We start from the raw sequence: 27,281 nt of genomic DNA, 5'->3' as shown, positions 1-27,281 counted from the left end.
TATAATAATTAATTGCGCGATAATACAGCTAGTTTTATCTTAATCCGATGTCAAATTTTTGTAAATTGAACAAACAAAATACCTTATGTGACAGATATGAGATTTTTAGCTTTTAAATCATTAGTAAGTAGGTACCTAATAGAGTTCATTCACATTTTAGAAATACGACCAATTATACACATAAATACTTAAATTACCGCCAATCTCGCTATACAATATTTACCTATCAACAAAGAAATAAAAAAAGAGGGTAGGTATAAATTGCTAGTAATTTTACACCTATTGAGAATTTAAATTAACTTGTTTCTAATTTAATGACAAGAAATATAATTATTTAACTTATAATAATTACGAGTAGATATACCTACTCATCATTATCAACCCATATTCGGCTCACTGCTAAGCTCGAGTCTCCTCTCAGAATGAGAGGAGTTAGGCCAATAGTCCACCACGCTGGCCCAATGCGAATTGGCAGACATCACACACGCAGAGAATTAAGAAAATTCTTTGGTATGCATGTTTCCTCATGATGTTTTCCTTCACCGTTTGAGACACGTGATATTTTTATTTCTTAAATGGCACACAACTGAAAAGTTGAAGGTGCATGCCCCGAAGCGGATTCGAACCCACGCCCTCCGGAATCGGAGGCAGAGGTCATATCCACTGGGCTAGCTCGGATTACGTAGTTACGTAAGTCCTATCGATAGGCGGCAGTGCATTTTCCATCTCTGAAGTGCCATTAGGTACATTCTCGAAATTGAATGTTGTACTTATTCGAGGTTGTACCACAAACGAGTACCGCAAGCGAAGTGGGGTGCAAACACAAATCACAGGGGCGTACCCCGCCACGCCCCGGGTGGCGAGGGTAGGATGTTATCTGCGGAATCTGTTCCCATTGTGAGATTTAACCGATATAGAAAACGAGTATTTTTTTAATGTTTATACTAAACTTCACTTCAATAGTGTTTTTCAGATAGTATGTGTACTAAGACAGGCGTCTTTATGACGTTCGTAATACGTACTATTATCGTGAACGTTTACAAACTTAATTGGATAGAAGCAGGCTTTACTTTGCGGAAGTTCATCATGAATAGATAAAAATTTATTTATTTTGCTATCATCCGCGAAAAACCTACAAACCCATGCGACAAAGTCACCCAGGTCCGACAAAATACTCTCTACGTACGTTTCACCCCGAAACCGGAGCATCCTCAGGAGATGTTGATTGTAGGTACAACGTGCAATTGCAAAAGTAAATTGACTTTAATGACTTTAAACTGTCAAGTGTGTAACGAACTGTCACCCTCACCATGCTACTTGAAATGAACTTTAGCTAGCTAACACCCGTCAATTCAACGACATTTTATAATATAGACATGTTACGTGGCTACAAAATCACCGCAAAAAGTGAACCGAATTCATCTATTCAATGAAAGCACAATTTTGGGTTTAATTCCATTATATATTTATGTTTTTAAAGTTTTAAAGTACCTAAACACACAACTCGACATTGTATATGTACTTATATTTAGGTCGTCGTCATCAACCCATATTCGGCTCACTGCTGAGCTCGAGTCTCCTCTCAGAATGAGAGGGGTTAGGCCAATAGTCCACCACGCTGGCCCAATGCGGATTGGCAGACTTCACACACGCAGAGAATTAAGAAATTTTCTGGTGTGCACGTTTCCTCACGATGTATTCCTTCACCGTTTGAGACACGTGATATTTAACACCCTGACACCCTCCGGAATCGGAGGCAGAGGTCATATCCACTGGGCTATCACGGCTCTCTTATATTTACTTACTTACATATATTTAGGTAAGTATGTATTATTTGTTTAAATAACATTCGCTGTTTACCAATGAAATGCGGTAGGTATCTCTATTATAAAATCTTTGCGTCAACCGGGGTTTCAAGTTCTAATAATATATCTAAAGTAATAATATAAGGAGCCGAGCCGTGATAACCCAGTGGATATAACCTCTATGATGATTCGGGTTCGGTACCGAGCATGCACCAACGTTTAAGTTGTGTGCATTTTAAGGAATTGAATATCACGTGTCTCAAACGGTGGAGGAAAACATGGTGATGACACCTGCATACCAGAGAATTTTCTTAATTCTCCACGTGTGTCAAGTCTACCAATCCGCATTGGGCCAGCGTGGTGGACTATTAGCCTAACCACTCTCATTCTAAGAGACTCGTGCTCAACAGTAAGCATGATATGGGTTGTTAACTTGTTAACTTGTTAATGATTATGAAGAGGTAAAATTCGTGGTGTTGTAGGGGGTCATCTATGGATCTACTGAACCCATTTTAAAAACGTTTTACAACTGAAACGCAACTTCATCTTCTAGTAGGTACGAGTATCTTCCAAAGTTGAAGTTGTTAACCGCTTTTTACACTTTTCAACTACACAAAAAGGCTCTTACGGAGCTCTTTACACGACTACTACTTCTTACTATTATAACTATGAAACCTCGATTATTTACAAACAGTTTTTATAAACGCGTTAGATCATTGATCTTATACTTTGACAGGTTTAACGAAGCAGGTCTTTAAGTAATTAGTCTAAGGTTTTAATAATCCAGGCTCTCTGCTGTCGAAGTATAAAGTGTACCTAATTTTTTTATATTGCCTCGACATAATATGAGAAATTATATTCCCATTTTATTATGAGAAATTATTATTTATCCATACATAAACCTATTCATTCGATATATCTTCGTAAAATATTAAAAAATAACTTTTCTGTGTATTCAAAGGCGTTCCGCCGCGACACAGAGCGACATGACGTACAATCTCTTTTCACGCATTAAAAAACAATAAATAATTCCCAACGTCTTAATTTCCGGCGGCACTGTCGTAGCGCAGACTAAAGAGAAGATAGAAAGCACGGACGTGCAAGGGTTTAGATCAAATCAGAATATGCTCTTTAGAGTATTGTAGGTAGTAGTCGTGTAGGTTCGTATAGCTCTGAGTAGGTATAGCTTTAACCGACTTTCAAAATGGAGGAGGTTCTATGTTAAGCTGTATGTAGATTTCGCTTTGGATGTACCTAGTATTAACGTAATTAATTAAGTACCTTTAGGTCGTTTATGTAAATGATTTATTTTATGATCACAGTTTTGCATTGGTAGTAAGGTGACCGTACAATCGCAGTGTGTAAACTATTAAGGTTGTTTTATTTTTTACGTTCATTGCAAAAACCACCCTTAAGTATGAAATTCATGGTTTTAACTTTGGTGACGCTTCTTCACTTTCAGACACAAGCAAGCCTCTCTGTACATCGTACACCTATAACAAAAGTCAATCAGTCTTTCAGAAATATAAATACTAAACCTGGCAATTCACTATAGTTAAATTGTAAACATTATTTACTATAATTAAACTGTACAAAATTGAAACAGTACTACGAATTGAAGAATCAAATATGTTCATAAAATAAATCGATAGTGACGAAAGAAGAAAGAAAAACAACACACAATAGACATCATCATTGCCAACATTTTCCAGTTAGTAGAGAAATGTTCATATTATGATAACGAAATATAAATAAGATAATTTTTTTAGGTAACTATAATAGAATTATTTATTATTTTATTTATTATTAAGTTCGTTATTTGCCGATTATTCCGTCTATCCATTCCCATTTATCTGTACCTTATAAAAAAACATTTTTTCACTGTCTATTAAAAAATTTAAAACGATAAATTTTGTAATATATTATTATCAAGTTGTATTTTTGAAGTGTTAGCTTTTGATAAATTTAGCAGCTACCTTTTGATATGTTATAAGTGGTAATTATTATCTATTTAGGTGCAGGTAGGTATAATATTCCTATAGGTATATCTAGATAAATTTTACGTTGGCACGTCAACTACGTGATAGCCCAGTGGATATGACCTCTGCCTTCGATCTTCGGAGGGCGATTCGAATCCGGTCCGAGACATGCACCTCGAACTTTTCAGTTAGGAATGTGCATTTTAAGAAATTAAATATCACGTGTCTCAAAATACCGTGGGGGAAACCAGCATACTTACGTGAGATTTATTTTATTCTCTACGTGTCTCTTTGAAGAAACTCCTTTCATTCTGAGTGGAGACTCGTGCTCAACTGTAAGCTGAATATGGGTTGTTAATGATGATGATGGCGTCAGTAGACATTCTCGTATATCACGTTTTTATAGTGTATAAGAACGAGGGCCTGTGTTACCCAGACCTTCCCCAACTTATAAAAGCTAATAGTTTGTTATTCCATGCTCCTACCATAGATAAGTTAGGTACGGTAGGTAGCTATGGGGTTAGGACCGATGGCTTTGGGAGATAACAAGAAAAAGCAAGACCCTCGTAATTCTTAAATCAACCCGAATTGAAAATCGAACTCAAAGCCATGTTATACCTACAGAAATTGATGAATGATAGCATTTTAGTTTTTTTTCATTATCCTACCATTATATTTGAGGGAAGATATACCTATACCTACTAGTCTTATATGTAAAATGTATCATATTATTCACGGTGAACCAGTTTTGATGAATTTTGGTAGATACAGAGATAGATTGGAATTTTGAATTCAAAAACAGACATAGGTTTAAGTTACCGTCGCAAAAATAAGAAAGTTAAAATTGAAAATAAACCCAGACATTTGCATGGACAAAAACATGGTCATTTAGCAGGAATACTAGGTATCTAACTTTAAGAACATAAATGATTTCCATCACAATACGAGTGAATGTAGCTATAAACAATATTTACAAGGTAGGTATGTACTTAGGTAACTATGTGAATAAAATAAAAACTGAATCAAACGAATTGAACAACTGCTGGCTTTCTTACTTCCTAATACTTAAATTAATAAGGACCTATAGGTAATGTGGATAATTAAATACTATAGGTAGGCAAATTTTTTGGTAAAGTTCAGGTTAAAAGGTTTTCAACACTCCGAAAAGCCTGTTATTAAAACAAAATATAAAATTCACGAGGTTAGATCAGAGCATATAGGCAGTTCAAATAGGCCTAAAACCTTGTAGATTGGGTACCTATCTACCTACACTGACGACATGTTTTAATTAAAACACCTATATGCTTCAATTTTTTAAATAGGTAGGTACCTACCTATAAGTAGGTAGGTTATCTATTTTATTAATAAGTAGGTACTTCTCGAATTATACCACCTACCTACTTACCTACCTATGTTTAATCGTACTAATTAATGATTTTATGTAAGTAGGTACTATTTAAATAAATAAAATTTCGAACATAAGCCTACCTACCAATTTCCTGATAAATTTATTTGAATAAAGATTATTAGGGAATTTTAGAAGCATTACCTTCCTACCCACGTAGGTTATTTTAAAACGTCAAAAAGGTCTTCCTACAAGGTAGGTAGGTACCTAAATGTTTACCAAACATCAAAATATCAAAACTATCTTCTAAAAAACTACCATATCGTACATACTTACATAGGTGTAGATAGGTACCTATCTATTAGTAATTAAACTTATTTAAAAATGAGATTAGCATAAAACTTTGGTAAGTTGGTAGTTGGTAGGTACTTACTTAGTTTACTAGTTACTTTTTAGTTAGTAAAATAAGTAGGTACCTATTTGGATAATATATTTATTTTCCTATTTAATAGCCTACCAACCAGATTATAATTAATTAATATAAAACTTGATCAAAAAGTCTAAAGATTTTTGTAAAGATATAACTTTAATTCAAAAATGGAATATTGACAATTTGACACATAACAGATGGGGTCAATGAACTTTCACACTGTGTTGCAGATAATAACAATCGTTCAAAAATAACTTAATACTTAATTAAAATATCTATTTTGTAAACAACGCCAGTATCATGAACACATTAATCAAAGGTAAGACAAAAATAAATTTACATACCTTCGCACATGAAAATCCAAACTGGCACACAATTTAATAAAAACTTCACTTGACCACAAAGAATCTATAAAATCAATTGACCACTGGGCACGAATCCGCCACTACGGGTGACGTTCCTTATTATTTATTATCTTATCAATATAAAAACGCACTTTAATCGACCATAAAAATTTCCTAATTACGCGTCCTTGACAGAGTGCGGTGAAATAAAAATATATTTATACTTTCCGTTGTGTATATCATTAGGCTGTAAAACTATAGATTCGTTGTCTATTAGGCCTTTAAAAAAAAATAAAAAGAAAGAAGTAATTGTAATGCACAGAACACACTATCCGTAAGTATTCGATTTTTGTATTGTCCTATGCGCGAGTCGACACACGCGTTCGCGGCCGATGCCTGACTGCCGCGCGGCGTCGCCCCTCGCGTCTCCGCCCCTCCCTAGACAGCGCACAGCTTTTCAGGTAAAAAAGAGGAAATATGCCTGTTTATTATCTATTTTTATCTATTTGGCGACAGTTTTTTGATTACCTTCAAGTTAGTTCAGTAGTTTTATGGTGCGGTGGGTGGAATAAAAGGCGTGATTAGCGTGGCTCGTCCGCCATTGTCGCGGAATGAGCTCTTTGTTTTAGGGGCGTTACGGTGCCGCGCACGTGCCTCGGGCGAATGGTGGAGCAATTTTCAACACTTTCAAGTTTGACACTTCATTTATTAGTTTTGGCTTTAAGTAACTAATCAACCATTTGTTTAGATAGGCGTTTAGTTATTACCCACGTAGATGTAACAATACATTTGCTGGTTCATTTATAGCCTACTACAATGGTAGTTATACATAACAACACATTCCTACTGATACTATAAACTCAGGTGGTTAAGAGTTAATTTAATTAACCGACTTCTTTGCAATAAAATTACATCAAAATTTGTTACTTTCTCAACTACATAGAATTACTAGAATTACTCAATGTCAATTATTTTAAATTATTGCTTGACATTGTAAAGTTAACAAAATTAGATTAAATAAATTTTTGTTGGTAGGTACACGAATATTTAACATTTAATAAATTAACACGGTGCCAAGGAATACTCTTATTTAAAGACCAGTTAGTTAGTGTTTAACCTGAAATGGGATAAATAGGTGGATAGAGATCATACGCTCACTAATGGCTTTTACGCAGTGGTGACTAGCCACGGCCGAAGACCATCAACAGGTCAAAAACTTGAACCAACTCAGGATTGTAAATTCATAAGTTGATCTGTGACAAAAATCGAATACAGTACCTACTTATAGTTGCATTTAAAAAGCAACGCCAAGAGCCAAAGAAAATAAAATAAAAATTTTAATAAAAAAAATTCAACCGACTTCCAACTCAAAAATTAACCTAAACTAAAAAGCAAAAAATAACATCTTACCTATGTGCTACCTTCTGATCAGTTTGAAGGCGGTGCCAAGCCAGTAATGTTTTAATTCAAGTAGTTTAAATTACACAATTTCTGTGGTTCTTTCAGAAACGGCTTTAATTAAAACATGACACTGGATTGGCACCGCCTTCAAACTGATCAGAAGGTAGCACATAGGTAAGATGTTATTTTTTGCTTTTTAGTTTAGGTTAATTTTTGAGTTGGAAGTCGGTTGAATTTTTTTTATTAAAATTTTTATTTTTTAATTTTTAGTGTTAGCACACCTACTGAGTGTGAACAAACCTACCGACTGTCTGACTGTCCTCCGTCTTCATCACCAGACCCCCTATGCAGTCACAATCCATATGGGTGGAAAGTTCTCATCAATATAAAATTTATCAAGTCCAAACACAAGGTAGCTACTGTGAACCGTCGAGGAGTTCCCTTAACTCTCCTTCATCTTCATCACCAGACCTCTAATACAGTCACAATCTATCCAGGTGGAAAGTTCTCATCAATACAAAATTATCAAGTCAAAACACAAGGTAGCTACTGTGAACCGTCGAGGAGTTCCCTTAACTATCCTTCGTCTTCATCACCAGACCCCTAATACAGTCAAAACCCATCTAGGTGGAAAGTTCTCATCAATACAAATTTATCAAGTCCAAACACAAGGTAGCTACTGTGAACCGTCGAGGAGTTCTCTTCACTGTCCTTCGTCTTCATCATCAGACCCTTAATACAGTCACAACCTATCTAGGTGGAAAGTTCTCATCAATACAAATAAATTAAGCCCAAACAAAAGGTACCTGCTGTAAATCGTTGACGAGTTCTATCGTCTGTGTATCGGCTCCATCATCAGACCAACTCTAGACCTTCATAAAATTGTAGTGGTTTAAAATACCTTATGGAAACACTAACAAACGCACTAGCCGTCTCTACGATTTTCGAAAGTTCCCCTCGATTTCTCCAGGATGCCATCATCAGATCCTGACATGAAAAAAATGGGACCACCCTGGAATCAAAACCTTCAAAACAAAAAAAGAATTTTCAAAATCGGTCCACAAATGACGGAATTATCGCTGGACATACATAAAAAAAAAAAAAAAAAAAAAAAAAACATACATACAGCCGAACGTAGAACCTCCTCCTTTTTGGAAGTCGGTTAATAAGCCTCATCAAAAAACCCAATACCATCATACTGTACTATAATAGCAAGAGCAAGAGTGAATAGGCATCTTCCAGGCAAGCGCGCTTCATCTTAGACCTCATCATTGCTTTCCATCAGGCTTGATTGTGGTCAAGCGTAAGCCTATACTACATAAAAAAAAAAAAATAGTTATCTACCTACATATCAAAAAGACATAGTCGGAATACCAAAAATTTGCTAACTTACACTTCAGATGTGTTTGTACAACTGAAGTTAAGAATTTTAAACCTACTTACCTATTTTTTCTGAAGTGATGGTTAATTTAAATAAAAAAGTGGTTTTAATGAAAATGCTCGATTTTCCTTTCCAGGCACTCACTGACATTTAAAATTTACTTTATTTTTACTAGGTAACATTAAGTACCGTAATAGATGCTTATCTAAGAAGCAAATAACTACAAACCTAGGTAGGTGCTACGTGGAAAATAACCAAGTTACCAAGTGTGACTGTGACGTCATTAAACTAAAGCTAATCCGTCAGATACGTTATTCCAAGAAAAGAAAAGGAATATTGACCGGAATAATACGAATAATAATATCCAATATGCTGATGATACAATATTTAGATAGTATCAGATACCTACACAGACTGATCTGATTTGGACTTGCAATAAGATATGAAATGGACAAGAAATCGTAGTGAGGAAATATTACTTTAAAAGTCGAAAATTGTATGCGACTTGAGATTTCTTTCCCTGCAAGATATCATCATGTTAATATGACAAACATACCTATGCTGTGGATGGTTTGACAAGCATTTTGTACATAATATGTTGAAAATGTCGTAGAAGCACTTAATCTCAAATGCACAAAGAACCAAAGTACCTATTATTGAAAATGCAAGCTGATGATGAGGCATTTTCAAAGAAGTTTTATGAATTTTCTGCACAAAACTTTTAGATACCTAATGTGGAACGCATTTATCTAGAAGATGCCTATTCAATCTTGTCTTTAAGATACTCAAGCTGCTAAAGACAATGTCAGGTGTAATTCCGTTTTTTGGATATCTTAGCATACGCATGGCTATATATGCGTAGGTATACCAGGAAGTCAGTGGAGGAAATGGATAGAAACTAGGAATGAACAAATCGTAGATAATATTACATTCAATTTAAAATAATTGCAGAAAACTCTTCTAAGATTTCTCTACCGGAACGCCAAACTGTAGGTACTCGTAGTTTGAAGAAGCCACGCAATGATGATGATATACTTTTTGGAAGTAGGTTAAAATGAATACGGAAAGCTTTTTTGTCTTTGTAAATGAAAATTTAGGTGCCTACATCTCCTAAGGATTTTCTTTATAGTTGTTAGAGTGCACGAGCGTAAATCCTTTTAGTGAAAAAATGTTTCATTTACATAGATAAAAAATATGAATTTAAAATGAAAGCGTGAGTTTGTTTATTATTGTGAAAATTAATCGATTAACAAACCTATCAACAAACGAGTCTCAAACGGTGAAGGAAAACTTCGTGAGGAAACCTGCACACCAGAGAATTTCTCAATTCTCTGCGTGTGTGAAGTCTGCCAATCCGCATTGGGCCAGTATGGTGGACTATTGACCTAACCCTTCTCATTCTGGGAGGAGACTCGAGCTCAGCAGTGAGCCGTATAAGGGTTTATAACGACGATTAGATATGCGAACAAATTCACGTACAAAAGCTAGTTTAGCAACTAGCTTGTGCACGTGAGTTAGGGACTAAGAGAATGAGGGAAAAGGTATGTGATGTTAATTTTACTTACTTATAGTACCTATCCATATGCTATTGTTGTGTAGGTAGTAGGTACCTATGTAGTTCACTGGGAAACGTTAAGTACAGGTATCAACAATCTTACGTATCTATTTGTAAAGAATTTACTAATAAAAATGTAAGGATGGGTATCTAGTTACAGGTAAAATAAGTAAAATGAATTAAAAAGAGGTGACAATACTCCTAATCCAGCTTAACATTGTTTTTGTCGAAGCGTCAAATCATTTAACAAAAGTAGATAGACGTACAATACCTACACAATAGTAAGTGTGCGCTAAGCTTAATGATAATGCTTAATTTCGTAAAATAATTGTTCGATGTGATTTCTTTTTTAACTTTTTTTTAATAAATTGTGTTGTGGGTTTTTGCTTTTGTGAATTTTAAAAGATTAAAAAGTTAAGTGTGCCCTTCTAAAAATTTGTTAAACCTCTTTAGGGTTCCGTAGTCCACAAGGAAGTCTAATTGTTTTGCCATGTCCGTCTGTATGTCAGTCCGTCCGTCCGCGGTTTAGCGTAGAGACTATTACTACTAAAAAGCTGTTATTTAGCATAAGTATGAACATTAAAAATTTGAAAAAAGTCGTAAATTTTTGAAAAATATTTTTTAAGGGTAAGTACCTCCGTTAGGTAGGTACATGTAAAGTGGGAAGGCAGATTTTTTACTCGTTTATCTCATAGTGGGGTTACGTTGGATAGGTCTTTAAAAAATATTGGGGTCATCTACCACTATTTTTCAATTTAAATATTAAATTTTTAATTTTAAATAAGTAAAATATTGATATTTTATTTATTTAAAATTAAATTTTTTATCTTATATTCTTTTAATTCTTAGTCTTAATTTAATTTATGTGAAAATTTAAATAGGTTTCAATACAAATCTACAATACCAACTCCTTTGTTCAATCGAGCAACTACTTCTTTTTGGACGTTGGGTAAAAAGTAATACACATTCCCCGAGCCAGGGCAAGTTTCATAATAAAATAGTTCTCAGGAAAGCAAGCGTAATTTATACTTGATACCTAATTGATACCACAATAGGGTGACCACGGTAGACATAAGCTAGGAAACAATCTCTATTTTCTATCTATTATTATCTAATAACATTACCTAATTTGCAGGATGCAGGCGGTTCAAGATCGTGATGTTTGGAAGTCCCAACAAAAGGCCTAAAGATGTTTCAAAAGTGTTTTTAACTAAGCCTAATTGAAATAAATGAATTCTGACTTTATCTTTATTTTCCACTATTTTCATGTCTGTAATCTATCTACGAAGCTTTAGTTACAAAGAATAATGGCGAGGAAATTGTTAATGAGATTCTTAGAAGCAATATTAATACAAAGAAGTCTCAAACGAACAGGCAGAAGAACATCTAGAAGACCATGGGTTAGATAACCGCCTACCGGAATATTTTCGTATCTTTTAATCGTTTTGCCGGAAACACAGATTAATCAATAATATACATACGGAGTGTACGGAACACGACGGTGTCGCAGCCACTCCATATACGAAATTCAAAAAGTAATACAGTCAAAATATTTTTAAGTTCAACCAATATAAATAACATTTTATAATCGTAATCACAGTTTTATCGAGTTTAATATTGTACCTGGGTCTTGGTACCTAGCTAAATAACAAGTAGGCCTGCAATCATTTTTCTGATTCTATGAACAAATGGTCACCCTAAAATGACCATAAATTCTAAACCGCTCGGCTACCGTACGCCATATTGGATAGTTTATGGCAATCATATCGTTACGAGATTAGTTAGAAAATAATAAAACCTCGTTTTTACGACGCCCCAAGTGATAGCTGTCACATAAGAGCCATTCGAGAATCGATTTTGGCAAAACATTTTCGTCTCCTATAATTTTATTATCAACGATGACAAGATTTTTATTTACGACCAATTTTTATGCTGATAGATTTTAAATGTGTTTCTATCTTTATATTATTATGATATTTGAAAACGTTAATTGTATTTGTTATTTTTAATTAATACGACCTGCTGCTATGAATAAATGTATTTTTTAACTGTAAAAGAGTTTCTCTTAGTGAATTTAAATTGATCTGTTATATAAAACACCAGGTTTGTGTTAGTATGTTAAACTCATCACTATAAAATACCTAACCTTAACTTGTGATAACCATTGAATTGGAGTTCGAATTTTGAATAAAATCAAATTTCGAACTCCAGAAAGTTTGTGTCGCGTACATTTCCAAATGTCATACGTTTCTCACCTACCATAAGGCTCTACGTCAATGAAAGTCATAAAATTCAAAGTTAAACCTTAATGCAAAGAATTTAGGAGCTATTTCTGTCTGAATATATATTCAGTTACGTCATTCTCTCACAAATTAAGGACGATTGTAAATTTCGTTGGTTTTGTCCGGCTAATGAAGGAGGTTAAATATGGATACGCCACATTATTGATGGCCAGTATTAATAATGCATTTTTTTTACCAAAACCTCAAATTCATAATCAACAAATCCATTGTGTTTTTTTTGCGATTTAATATAAAAATCTCTATCAGGTAGCACAATAATTATTTATAATGTGGAATTTGTGAAAAATTACAACTGATTTTATGTTACTCTATTATAATAAAGAGGATAGGTATATGTTTACATACTATTTAATAAGCAGGAAACGGGTTTAAAATGTAATAGACAAATGGATATAAAATCACGATCATTATCAATCACAATCATTTATTATTCTTAAATTTTAAGACAATTTTCATAATAAATAGGTACCTACGTACTATAGTTAAGTTATCAAACTTCAATAGTTGTACTCGCTGATAATGTAGCTTTCCATTGGCGATTTAAACCTGGTTCAGCGGTTTAGCTCTGCCAGGCAAACAAACTTGAAGTTTAGTATTTATTAAAAGACATTTTGTTAAATTGGTAGGTATCCACGTTATCAAATGAGTTTTGTGCCATAAATGTCAATAGATATTTAGACATAGGGAAAACATTGATAGCCCGACGATCCAATCGATAACGCATTAAAGTGCGACGCTAACCCATTTTTTCGGAGTAGGTAGGTGCCTACCTATCTACTTACTTCAGTGTCTCAGTGTCACGTCTTAAAAAAGCCGTATCCATGTTCATATTATCCCGCGGTCTCACAAAGTGAGAAACCTATATTTTAAATATGGAATTACTTTTTTTACTTTTCAGTGCATCGCGTCATAAATTTATGATATTTTTGTCGGCAGTTTATCTCAGGGGCGGCCATCTTGAGCCTTCAAGTTTAAACTAGGAATATGTTTACCGTGCCCCGATGGTTCAATGGTTAGCCTGTGCGGCTTCGGATCGTGAAGTCCTAGGTTCGACTCCTAAGTCGTGTTGTGCTTATGAAATAGGTAGGTATTATTAAGAAATTTCCATTAAGTAGGTGCCTTGACTGTAATCTCACCTGATGTTAAGTGATAATGCAATCTAAGGATGGAAGCGGGCTAACTTGTTAGGTGTAGATTAAAATCCATACCTACCCATTTTTTTCATTTCTATTTGAAAATAAATATCGACTTAAACAGGTAGGTATTGATACTAGCTAAACCACGAATTACAAGATATAATCTCTATTTTCTTCTCTATGATCTTTAAATATCGAAGAACATTATAATCATATATTAAAAACAAATATTTCATTACGAACTTAACCCATACAAAGTCCACCGACCTTAATTTGATTAAACAGCAAGAATTACAAATTCTAAATTCAAATCTCGATCCAAAGAGCCGGCATAGACAAACTAGAGGCGAGACCTTAAAGCGGGTAATAAAAAGCCGACACCCCAAGGTCAAATAAAAACCTTAATTTCAAAACTTAAAAGTACATTTCTATATTTCGATACAAAACAGATTCTAAAATCTAATAAAACTAGCAATGTATTATAATCTCTAACAAAGTACTAAAAGACATATAAAAACTTTTTGAATGTCGAAGTTCAATAATGGAATCTCATCGGCCGGAAACGAATAAAAAACGCGGCAAAACTTTCAAACTTGGAACAGTCTGAATGGGACGTCATTTTTTACGTCCGTTAGGGTTGTCGCAGTGAAAAATGATATAATTTATATCGGTTCTGGTAGCAAGCGGCTACCCGTTTTGTGTGCGCGCGATAAAATATAAATAAAAAATGAATTTTTATAATATTTTTTCTCTTCTTCTCCTACTAATTTAAAATGTTTCCTTATCAACGCGCGGCGCGCTTCGACAAAAGGTTTAGAGATGCGAAGTAATTTATTTTTATCGATATCGATTTTGTGATTTATTTTGTTAGAGATTTCAATTGTGTTTCAAACTTACCTACTTAAAAGGTACCAAAGATATTTTGTTAGTATTTGGCATAGTACTATACTGTAGGTACCTACTAGTAGGTAAGGAACCACTATAAAATGATTTAATAATTTGTTATGATTTAATAATATCGCTATCTTCTTACTTACGTACCTATTTTAATTAGTAATATCTATATAATGTAATTTAAATATTAACTGGTCAGAATAAGTTATATGTTTGAAGAAGGTATGAAGGTAGGTAGATAGGTAGCCTCTTGCAATAATTGAAGTTACTATTAAATTGTAACTAATAGATACTAACTTTAACTTGAATATGAAGTGCAAAGAGTTGAAGAATTCCTAATTTTGCTATAACTAATTTAATATCCCTGAACAATAACCGTTAGTTAAAAGTTACGTTTCGGGACGTTCGACAGAAGTGATATCTTAAACCTGCTGCCGCATGCGTGAGAGAAAGGGAAGCCAGACAGGCGCCGTAACGCGTTACGTCACCAATCGGTTTACCCTCCCATATGAAGTTATCACTAATAATAATAATATAATATAATATATAATAATAATAATATATAATGTACTTATTATTTTAACAAATATCGACACATATTCTATTACAATATTTAAACGACCGGTAACCGACATCACTAGACTACGCACACACGTAAAATACCACACACAAATCAAAGCACGCGCTTGTACGCGCACAAATGAAATATTCAAATTTGGAAGCTGATTCCGTTTATGGCTACTTAATTTGGGTGATTCGATTTGAATTTTAAAAAAAGGTGAGTAAAAAAAAAGAAGTTTAAACTTTAAAGGCATTCCATCGGACGCGGCGGGCATTTTGTGAGTGTCCTTTATGATTTTTACGTTGATTTATTTACGAAAATAAAGAAACTGTTTCTGACCTGTGAAATATTCAACGTATAATGCAGTTGCCTCAAGATTGCTGTTTGTATAAACCTATAAAGTCAAAGACAAAGTGTTTTTATTTAAATTCCCTTAGTCTTGGAAGTAAGAGACGTGATAGCCCAGTGGATATGACCTTTGCCTTCGATTCGGAGGGCTTAGGTTTGAATCAGATCCAGGGCATGCACCTCCAACTTTTCAGTTACGACCATTTTAAGAAATTAAATATCACGTGTCTCAAACGGTAAGGGAAAAACATCGTGAGGAAACCTGCATACCTAATTTTCTTAATTCTCTACGTGTGTGAAGTCTGCCAATCCGCATTTAGCCAGCGTGGTGGAACTAGGGCCTGACACCTCTCATTCTGAAAGGAGACTCGTGCTTAACAGTGAGCCAAATATGGGTTTTAATGAGTCTTGGAAGTTGGACAAACTGAGGACCTTTCTATTGGAAACAGCACTATCATAAACAGCGCCAGAGAGTTCGTCGAAATTAATACTTACACACACTCGGGTGGCATGGGAAGTAGCGAGGAAAAGAGACAAAGACGTAGTATGCTAGAACACAAAGAAGATGCCGAGTAGTAGAGAGCCTAAAGTGATGACAATATGGATAACACAGGTAAACATATTAAAAGGAAGACCTAAAAAAAGATGGCTAGATTGTGTGAAAAAAGACTTGCAAAAAAACTTGGTGATACCTACTTACTGATTCAGATATAGTAGGTATGTAGGTCCAGTGGCGTGCATAAGATCGTCAATCAGGGTATAGAGTGGTGGAACGCCCGATAACTGATACAGTAGGTATGTAGGTCCAGTGGCCTACCTATGGTCAATCAGGGTATGCACTATTAAAAATAACTGCATTTGATGTAGGTATATTTATCAAAAACATTTCGTGTTTTTTGACTCCATACATATGGAGCGTCACAAAGATGTACTTATAAAACTTTTAGTAATTCTTCCCGACTGAAAAACTGTCAGGTTAGCTAAGGTTACATTTTGAAAAAAAATGCCGGACTGAGACGGACTTGCCCACCGAAGGTTCCGTACAAATTGTTTGTCGTCATAAATCAAAAACTATAGATAGGTACTACCATCATTAACATACCTAATTAAAAATCTGTTTATGTTTGTGCCAATGAAGCCCTTAAACGATACCCCACATGATAGGGTTAACTGCATTTGAAAGGACTATTGTTACTTGCTAAGATCCTAATTTTTTCATGATTTAAGTAATTAGTAAGTACCTACCTATTAGCTCACTATAGGCCTCATAAGAAGGCTCAAAGTCACTCAGCGGGCGATGGAGCGAGCTATGCTTGGAGTCTCTCTGCGTGATCGAATCAGAAATGAGAACATCCGAAAAAGAACCAAAGTCACTGACATAGCTCATCATCATCATCATCATCATCATCATCATCATCATATCAGCCTCAGATATAGCTCAGCGAGTCGCGAAATTGAAGTGGCAATGGGTAGGCCACATAGTTCGAAGAGCCGATGAACGTTGTGGCCCAAGGTGCTGGAATGGCGATCCTGCAGCGGAAAGCGCAGTGTTGGTCGACCCCCCACTATATAGGTAGGTGGACCTAGGATATGAAGCAGGTTGTAAGGAGCTGTTGGATGCTGGCGAGATCGTGATGTTTGGAAGTCTATGCAAGAGGCCTACGTCCATCGGCTGTTACAAATGTGTAGCTTAATTAGCGCCAAGTGAATTAGCGTTCCAGTACGATGTCGTGTAGAAACCATAGGAGTGTGGATTTTCATTCTACTCCAGAAAAGTGAGCCCGCTTCCATCTCAGATTGCATCATCAATTACCATCAGGTGAGATTGTAGTCAAGGTACCTACTTGTACCTACTGTATACTTAGGTAGGTATGTTTTCAGTGGTCAAGGGCTTACTTGTAAAGAATTCAAATATGCACTCAACCCCTCTCCCAGCGCGTCGCGCAGCCGCTTCGCAGTTTGGATCGTGCCGCAATGCAAGAACCAGCTCGTGACTAAGAGCCCCGTATGGGTTCGAAACTAGTCGGTCATACTCCGATCTAATATCACGTGAGTTTTAGCCGTGTATCATAATCAATTAATATGAATAACACTCACGATAGTTTAAATTCTAAAATGAAAATGAGCTTTAGATTTTTAACTGACATCCAAAAAGGAGGAGGTTCTACGTTCGGCTGTATGTATGTTTTTTTTTTTTTTATGTATGTCCAGCGATAATTCCGTCAATTATGGACCGATTTTGAAAATTCTTTTTTTGTTTTGAAGGGTTTAGTTTCAGGGTGGTCCCATTTTTTTTATGTCATGATCTGATGATGGCATCCTGGAGAAATTGAGAGGAACTTTCGAAAGTTGTAGAGACGGTTGGTACGTTTGTTAGTGTTTCCATAAGGTATTTTATATCATAATGATAACCTACCTGTTTGTATGACGATGACGTCCAAAGATATGTTATGTGCAATGATTATTTTACTCCATAGATGCTACGTGCCTATAGGTAGGTACCTTCACCGCAAAAAGTGATCCGAATTTAGCTACTCCACTGAACGCACACATGAATTTTATGTTTTCTAATATTAAATTATTATGTAGGTAGGTATAGGTATAGGTATCTACCCATAGGTAGATTTAACACTTCTTGAACACACAACTCGACATTGTAGACAATATTTAACCTGCACACCAGAGAATTATCTTAATTCTCTGCGTGTGTGAAGTCTGCCAATCCGCAATGGGCCAGCGTGTTGGACTATTGGCCTAACCCCTCTCATTCTGAGAGGAGACTTGAGCTCAGCAGTGAGCCGAATATGGGTCGACAATGATAATGATGATTGTTTAAATAGCTTTCGTTATTTACAATGCGACTCAATGAAATTAAGACAATTAGTCACTTTTAAACTTTGAGTATAAAATCTTTGTTTTTTTTAATTTTTTATTATGACCAATATTGGGAATATTGGTTCCCCTCCAACTATTCTTGAAAAACGGTGCTAGGAGTGGGTACGACAATAGACCAACGGGGTGAGGATCCAACCACCATCCCTCGGTGATAAGGCCGACCCCACTTACAGTTTTTTTTTTTATTGTTTACAAGTTAGCCCTTGACTACAATCTCACCTGATAGTTAGTGATGATGTAGTCTTAGATGGACGCGGGCTAACTTGTAAGGAGGAGAATGAAAATCCACACCCCTTTCGGTTTCTACACGGCATCGTACCGGAACGCTAAATAGCTTGGCGGTACGTCTTTGCCGGTAACGGTAACTAGCCACGGCCGAAACCTCCCACCAGCCAGACATGGACCAATTAAGAAAATCTCAATCTGCCCAGCCGGGAATCGAATCCACCGCGCATACCACTGCGCCACGGAAGCCGTCAAAAAACCGTTGAGCTATTGAGGCTTTGATGACGTTACAGTTTAAACTTTCAATGCCAAGGTCCTGACCATGGACTAAACAGTGGACCGTCACACAGATCGCAGCAATCTTATCAACATCAGATAACAATAAAGATATAGATAGGTATAGATAGAGAATCTATTGTATTGTATATTTTTTATGATAACAATCATGATGGTAGCCATCTGATTATATGATTAGTAGGTAATTAGACAATCAGTGTGATCACTTAACATTAGGGGTGATAGTTGGCTATCAGGGCTTAGGCGTTTATTGTAGAATAAATCAAAAACCTAAAAAAATTTGCCGCTCATCTATTGACCCTCCTCAAATTTTGATACAGGGCTACGCCACTGGAGATAGCAGTCAATTGTCATAGAACAAAATAATAAAAAAAACAATTCTCTCATTCTCATAGTTAAATTGTTAAATCCAACCTAAAGTAGGTACCAATCAAAACCCACAGTAGATATATTACCTGCTTATTGTAGGTACCTATACTAACAAGTTATTATATATATATATATATATATATACAGTAGCCTATAATAACTTGTTAGGTATATATATATATATATATATATATATATATATATATATACCTAACAAGTTATTATAGGCTACTGTATTAGGTAGGTACCTCTAACCAACCAATAAAAAATACCAAAACACTTTCTGCTGACTGTCGCGACTATTATAAAAAAAAAATCTATCGAAAACGCAATAGATTTGTCATCATAAAAACAATACATTAGCTATAGCTTGGCAAATTCGTTCGTAACACTCCCGATGGTTTGCGCGGGCCGTGAGGGGGGGAATCAATTCCCCAAGCGCACGACTTCATATCCACGCAGCCCTTTCCCCCGTCGCCCGTATATCATGGGAGTGTCATCAACGAACTTGCCAAACTATAGCTAAAATTATCGTTCACAACAATAGACAACCCTAACAACCTATATCTAGTAGATCAACAAAATATTTTAATCAATAATAAAAATCTTTATAAATTAAATTGGAAACAACAACATGCCATAAATGAACATGAAACTTAAATCGATTACCTGTCAAACGAATTGGTTTACAGTTTGTAACATTCCTCAGTCATAAAACGTCTACTCTCTGCGGCGGACGCTGCGCGAGTGACCAAAAACCTTCGCGAGACTTCATCTGGCATGCAATGCGGGGAGGAGCATTCGAATTCCGAACCCGCCTCTCTAACGAAGGCTTACCATTGGCTTATTTAAAAATCGATTCCATTTTATAAATATGTAACCACTTTCGTTTCCCGCGTTCCAAACCGTCTTACCAACTTAATAAAACGCTGCCATTTTAAACTCTAAACGAAACTGAGAGAAGTTCGAAAATCGAATGCACAGAAGTTAGTGATGCGACACATTTTATCGACATCAACTCAATTGTTTTAACGACGTGTCTCTCTGGGATCTTTTGTTTTATTTAAAGGAAAGGAAAATGAGTCGAAGAGATATCTATTTTTTCTACCGCATTCGTCGACAATGCATATTTTCTGTTATGTAGGTGGGGAATAAACAATAAGTTTGTACAGTAGGTACGTGGGTGAAATTGTACCGGGCAATAAATAATGGGTTATTTATGATTTACGATAGCGCAGCGAGGGTCGTGATATTCAGTTTAAGTATCGGTAGTTCGGAATTTGAATTTTATGATATGTCAATTACTTTATGGTATTACTTAGCTGCTTTTAAGGTGGAGTATCTACACAGAGCTTTCTAGACTTGATCGTAAAGGATTAAAGTTGTTAGTAGGTACATATTTGTGTAGTAGGTAAGTTGTTTTGTTGGGAAGATTTACTCATAATTCTATAGTGTAGTTGATTTAATAGATATCTACCTATGCTATATTTTCAAATTCACAGTTTGGTTTTAGATTTAATAAACAACACTATTTTTGGACATGACTTTCCTTACCTAATTGAAACTAAAAGAAAAGTTAGAAACCACTAGCTATATAGGTAGGTGTTTCTAGGTAGGTAGCTGTATCAATTTAATAGTTATTTTATCGACTTTTTAGTTCTTCGATTAACAATGAATTAAAAGTTAAAAAATTTTAATAAAAAAAAATTTAACCGACTTCCAACTCAAAAATTAGCCTAAACTAAAAAGCAAAAAATAACATCTTACCTATGTGCTACCTTCTGATCAGTTTGAAGGCGGTGCCAAGCCAGTGATGTTTTAATTTAAGCCGTTTAAATTACAAAATTTCTGTGGTTCTTTCAGAAACGGCTTTAATTAAAACATAACACTGGATTGGCACCGCCTTCAAACTGATCAGAAGGTAGCACATAGGTAAGATGTTATTTTTTGCTTTTTAGTTTAGGCTAATTTTTGAGTTGGAAGTCGGTTAAATTTTTTTTTAATAAAATTTTTATTTTTTAATTTTTAGTGTTAGCACACCTACTGAGTGTAACCAAAAATTAATAAGCAATTAGTTGAAACGTTATTTTCTTATGATAAGTATCTAATTCCTCCAATCCCAATTTTAAAAATACTACCTTAACTCATATACAAAATTTCACTCCCCCTTTATCCACACGTGATATGAATATTCAGAAAAACGTGAAAAGTGACTGTCCTCCGTCTTCATCACCAGACCCCCTATGCAGTCACAATCCATATGGTTGGAAAGTTCTCATTAATATAAAATTTATCAAGTCTAAACACAAGGTAGCTACTGTGAACCGTCGAGGAGTTCCTTTAACTCTCCTTCATCTTCGCCACCAGACCCTTAATACAGTCACAACCTATCCAGGTGGAAAGTTCTCATCAATACAAATCAATCAAGCCCAAACAAAAGGTACCTGCTGTAAATCGTTGACTAGTTCCATCGTCTGTTTTTCGGCTTCATCATCAGACCAACTCCAGACCTTCATAAAATTGTAGTAGTTTAAAATACCTTATAGAAACGCTAACAAACGCACTAGGCCTCCCTACGATTTTCGAAAGTTCCCCTCGATTTCTCCAGAATGCCATCATCAGATCCTGATAGAAAAAAATGGGACCACCCTGGAACCAAACCCTTCAAAACAAAGAAAGAATTTTCAAAATCGGTCCACAAATGACGAAATTATCGCTGGACATACATAAAAAAAAAAAACATACATACAGCCGAACGTAGAACCTCCTCCTTTTTAACCGACTTCAAAAAGGAGGAGGTTCTCAATTCGGTCGGTATTTTTTTTTTTTTTTTTTTTATGTATGTACACCGATTACTCAAAGACGCCTGGACCGATTTCAAAAATTCTGTTTTTGTTTGAAACGGTATAGTCCCCATTTGGTCCCATTGCCATCATGTCAAGATCTGATGATTGGATCCTGGAGAAATTGAGGGGAACTTTCAAAAATTATATGGGTGTCTAGTGTGTTCCTATATTTTTCCATTTAGTACTTTTAAGCACTACAATTTTATGAAGGTTTAAAATCGATATGATGATGGAGCCATAAAACAGACGAGGGAACTCCTCGGCGATTTATAGCAGTTACCTTGTGTTTGGGTTTGATTAATTTGTATTAATGAGACCTTTCCACATAGATAGGTTGTGACTGTCATTTAGGGGTTTGGTGATGAAGACCAAGGACAATTTAAGGGAACTCCTTAACAGTTTATAGTAACTACCTTGAGTTTGGCCTTGATTAATTCGTATTGCTGAGAACTTTCTACCTAGATGAGTTGTGTCTGTTATTAGGGGTCTGATGATGAAGACCAAGGTCAATTAAGGGAACACCTTAACGGTTTACGGTAGCTACCTTGTGCTTGGGCTTGATTAATTTGTATTGCTGAGAACTTTGTACCAAGATGGGTTGTGACTGTCATTAGGGGTCTGATGTATTCGTTTGAGATGAAATTTTACACTAAAAATGGAAAAATAATAAAAATTTTAATGAAAAAAATACAACCGACTTCAAAACCTAAAAACGTACCCACTAAACTAAAAAGTGAAAAATAACATCATAATATGTTCTACCTGCTAATCAGTATGAAGGCGGTGCTTAGCCGGCGTTGTCTTAATTTAAGCCATTTCTGACAGGACCACATGAAACAACACTGTCTGCAAAATCTAAATCTATAAGATATTCTCACATGGCTTGAATTAATACATCACCGGCTTAGCACCGCCTTCATACTGATAAGCAGGTAGAACATATTATGATGTTATTTTTCACTTTTTAGTTTAGTGGGTACGTTTTTAGGTTTTGAAGTCGGTTGTATTTTTTTCATTAAAATTTTTATTATTGTGACTATAGACAGCATGAGTGCTACAATGGCTAATTACGCGCAGTGGCATACAAGACCTTTTTCTACTGTCATGATACATAAAATAAATAAAAGAATTAACATAATTTGGTAAAATTGGCGTTGGGCTTAGCCTCCTCGATTTTTTATCATCGTGGCCTCCTACATTTTGTCTTTTTTATGAAAACCTGAGTTTTGTTTTCAAAAATTACGGTTTATCCAAGAGTGGTAATGATAATGACCTTTAACCAAACGACCTCTGGAAACGAATAGCATTGTGATATGGTTTGAGGTTTTATATTGAAATGGGATTATGAAATGGGAGTTGAAAAACTATCTAATACCTACGTAATGTTTTACCTAATACGAATTACCCAACCTGTACCAATCTTCTTTTTCACATTTTTTAAACGTGATATAGGTATTTATTATACAAGCGGTAGGTAGGTCTTCCTACCTAATCAAAGAAATTTAAACTAACATTACTATTATCTTAGAATCTCGTAGGTAGGTACTTTTGTAGGTAGATACAAGTACCTACAACATAGGTAAGAAGGTACGCCGTTGACAATGTTGTCATTTCATCGACCCGATTCATCGCGCCGTTTAATTAAGTAATTGGCGCCTTCTCAGTTTTAGTATTCCGCGAAGAGTCCATACAGGCCGATTTTCTCATATATACATATTCATTATTGTATTTATATAATTAATAAATATGTATTGATGTATGAGACAACGGCGTTTGTATCAAGTGGTATGAATTTCCTTTTGTTTGGGACGGCTTACCATCGTTTATGTACCTACGCTAATTACCTAACCTACCTATAGCTTGGCTAGCCCCTATATTAATTTACTCTTTGTTGACCAGGCATAACCGGCGACCAAACGTCGTAGACAAATGTCAATTTCTCTTAAAATTTTATATAGGTAGGTAATTAAAATTTAATAAATACTTACCTACCTATTGGTATGGTACCTATGGTATAGGTATTAGGTAATTTGTCCGCTAATAAATAATGATTCCTAATTTTACAGACACAGCATGTGGCATTAGGTAGGTACGTAGGTACCGACGAATGATGGGCATCTATGGAACACAGTAGTTATAAGAAATCGGCTCGCGCTTGGCTTGATTTTTATTTTCTTTCTTTTTTAAAAGCTCGAGGTCGAGCTCGAGCTCTTTATTTCTTTAAAAGCTCGAGGTTTAGCTGCGGCAAGAATCATTTAGTTATTGAAAATAATAAATTATGTAGGTACACCTATAGGTATATATTTTTATTGAGTAACCAATCTAGTCTAGAGTAAAAAAAACATTTTCATTTATTACACTTTTACATTTTTAATACAATTGCCGACTACTTAATAGATATTATTCAAAAACAAAAAAAAGAAAAGACATATAGTATAATAAGTAGGTAGGTACCCATTACCCATAGGTACCTAAATCATTTTTGATATTACAAAATCGTATACGATTAGTAGATTAAGGTAGGCATATGTTACTATACTGCAACTTGCCTTAATGAGTTGCCTTCCCACCTATATTTAGGTTCTGATGTTTTTTTTTTTTTTTTTTTTTCTTTTCAGGGAGGAAAAAAATCCCTCCGGACTTCTGCCGACAGTCGGCAGGGTATGTCCGACTTGCACGGACTAAAAATAACCTTCCCTGGACTCCATGGTCAGCACGGAACCGCTATGCATTTCTTCATGCTGACCTTCCTGTTGTTTTCTTTCACTCTCTCTCTTTTGTTCTGTCTCTTTTTCCTCCCTTCTTTTCATTGTGGTTCGAAGCATATGGGCGTACTTCTGCCACTGCTCCTCACTTGACAGCATACGTGAGATGAGGTTACTTGCGTTTACCCCCTCATTAGTACCTTCAGCGGCTGCTCTTACATCTGTGGTACCTGGGCATTCAAACAGTGCGTGCCTCGGCGTATCCTCCTCATCACAGAAGTAGCAGCTCTCATCTTGCGCAAGATGAGAGGTTCTGATGTTAAGTGGTTAAAAAAATCGCTAAAGCGAGTGGGTCGTAGGTACATATAACATACGTAAATAGATAACAAGCATATAATAATCGAAACCTTTTTTATATTGCTTCGAACTTTCTTCATAATAATAGGTAACCTATCTTAAATATCGATTACTGGACACAAATAGCCCATCACTTGCATTGTCAATTTTCACTGCAGGGGTGCCACCATCTAAAACTCTAATGAATATTTGGCAACGTTCAAAAACTAAACATGTGGTAAGATTGCGTTTTGAAACTGAGGTACCATAGTAATTTCACGCTTGTCTTGCAGGGGTGTAAAATGCACAGATTCATTATATTATTAGGTATAATTTTTAACCCTTTTTAACCCTATATTAACAGTGTTATGAGTTGTGAATTGAAGAAAACTAGGTTAGGATGTAAGTAAGCAATATTAAAATAATCTGGTACTGGATAAGTATTTACAGGTAGGGGTATAGATGGTAGTTGGTCCATAGTGGCGTGCATAAGGTTCTTAAATAGGGTAGGATAGGGTAGGAAAAGAAATGCTCATAATTAAGGGCCCTCAGGATAGGCAGTGCACTTTTATGCCTATGAAGGGTGAGACTTACTTAAATAATTAATAAAACACAGTGTTTAGTTGACATTTTATATTGACAAAATTTTATTTTCATTTCTTATGTCGTCCAGGAAGTCTCTAAAACAAAAAAGTGGCTTGTTAGGTACTAATTTTTAACCGACTTCCAAAAAGGAGGAGGTTCTACGTTCGGCTGTATGTATGTTTTTTTTTTTTTTTTTTTTTTTTTTTTTTTTTTTTTTTTTTTTTTTTTTTTTTTTATGTATGTCCAGCGATAATTCCGTCAATTATGAACCGATTTTGAAAATTCTTTTTTTGTTTTGTAGGGTTTACTTCCAGGGTGGTCCCATTTTTTTCATGTCAGGATCTGATGATGGCATCCTGGAGAAATTGAGGGAAACTTTCGAAAGTTGTAGAGACGGCTAGTATGTTTGTTAGTGTTTCCATAAGGTATTTTAAACCACTACAACTTTATGAAGGTTTGGAGTTGGTCTGATGATGGAGCCGAAACACAGACGATGGAACTCGTCAAGGATTTACAGCAGTCACCTTTTGTTTGGGCTTGATTAATTTGTATTGATGAGTACTTTCCACCTATATGGGTTGTGACTGTATTAAGGGTCTGGTGATGAAGACGAGAGACAGTGAAGAGAACTCCTCGACGGTTCACAGTAGCTGCCTTGTGTTTGGACTTGATAAATTTGTATTGATGAGAACTTTCCACCTAGATGGATTGCGACTGTATTAAGGGTCTGGTGATGAAGACGAAGCACAGTGAAGAGAACTCCTCGACGGCTCACAGTAGCTACCTTGTGTTTGGACTTGATAATTTTGTATTGATAAGAACTTTCCACTTAGATAGGTTATGATTGTACACACGCAGTGGGTATGCTAACACTAAAAATAAAAAAATAAAAATTTTAATAAAAAAAATTCAACCGACTTCCAACTCAAAAAATAACTTTAACTAAAAAGCAAAAAATAACATCCTACCTATGTGCTACCTTCTGATCAGTTTGAAGGCGGTGCCAAGCCAGTGTCGTGTTTTAATTAAAGCTGTTTCTGGAATAACCACAGAAATTTTGTAGTTTAAACGTATTTAATTAAAACATCACTGGCTTGGCACCGCCTTTAAACTGATCAGAAGGTAGCACATAGGTAGGATGTTATTTTTTGCTTTTTAGTTAAAGTTATTTTTTGAGTTGGAAGTCGGTTGAATTCTTTTTATTAAAATTTTTATTATTTATTAACAACCTATTATTGACGTGAAATAATACCTAATATGTACCTTTTGATATGAGACTTATTTAAGTAATTACCTACTCCGCCAACCCGCATTGGTTTAGCGTGGTGGATATAAGCTCGTCTCGATAACTATTTTCCTCTAAAGGTGAATACCTATTCCTTATTTGGCTCACTGCTGAGGACGAGTCTTCATTCAGAATGAGAGGGGTTAGGCCAATAGTCCACCACGCTGCCCAATGTCCCACACGCTATGAATTGAGAAAATTCTCAGGTAGGTATGCAGGTTTCCTCTGTACTGTTTGAGACACGTTATTTTTTTT

General features: G+C 35.3%; 1 protein-coding gene across 2 annotated transcripts in view; it reads right to left on the bottom strand.

Moving 5' to 3' along the window:
- LOC112055086 (homeobox protein OTX1) overlaps window positions 1-6,318 on the bottom strand; it is an 80,589-nt gene extending 74,271 nt beyond the window's left edge. For both annotated transcript variants that reach the window (XM_024095076.2, XM_024095077.2), the window contains exon 1: window positions 5,904-6,318. The gene's annotated coding sequence lies outside the window, so the exon portion shown is untranslated. The remainder of the gene's footprint in view (window positions 1-5,903) is intronic.
- Between the last annotated feature and the right edge of the window lie 20,963 nt (window positions 6,319-27,281).

This window comes from Bicyclus anynana, chromosome 18 (assembly GCF_947172395.1).
Source record: "Bicyclus anynana chromosome 18, ilBicAnyn1.1, whole genome shotgun sequence".
In the NCBI taxonomy this organism is placed as follows: Eukaryota; Metazoa; Arthropoda; class Insecta; order Lepidoptera; family Nymphalidae; genus Bicyclus; species Bicyclus anynana.
Note: the sequence above shows the minus strand (reverse complement) of the source record. Positions and strands in the feature narration are given on the sequence as shown.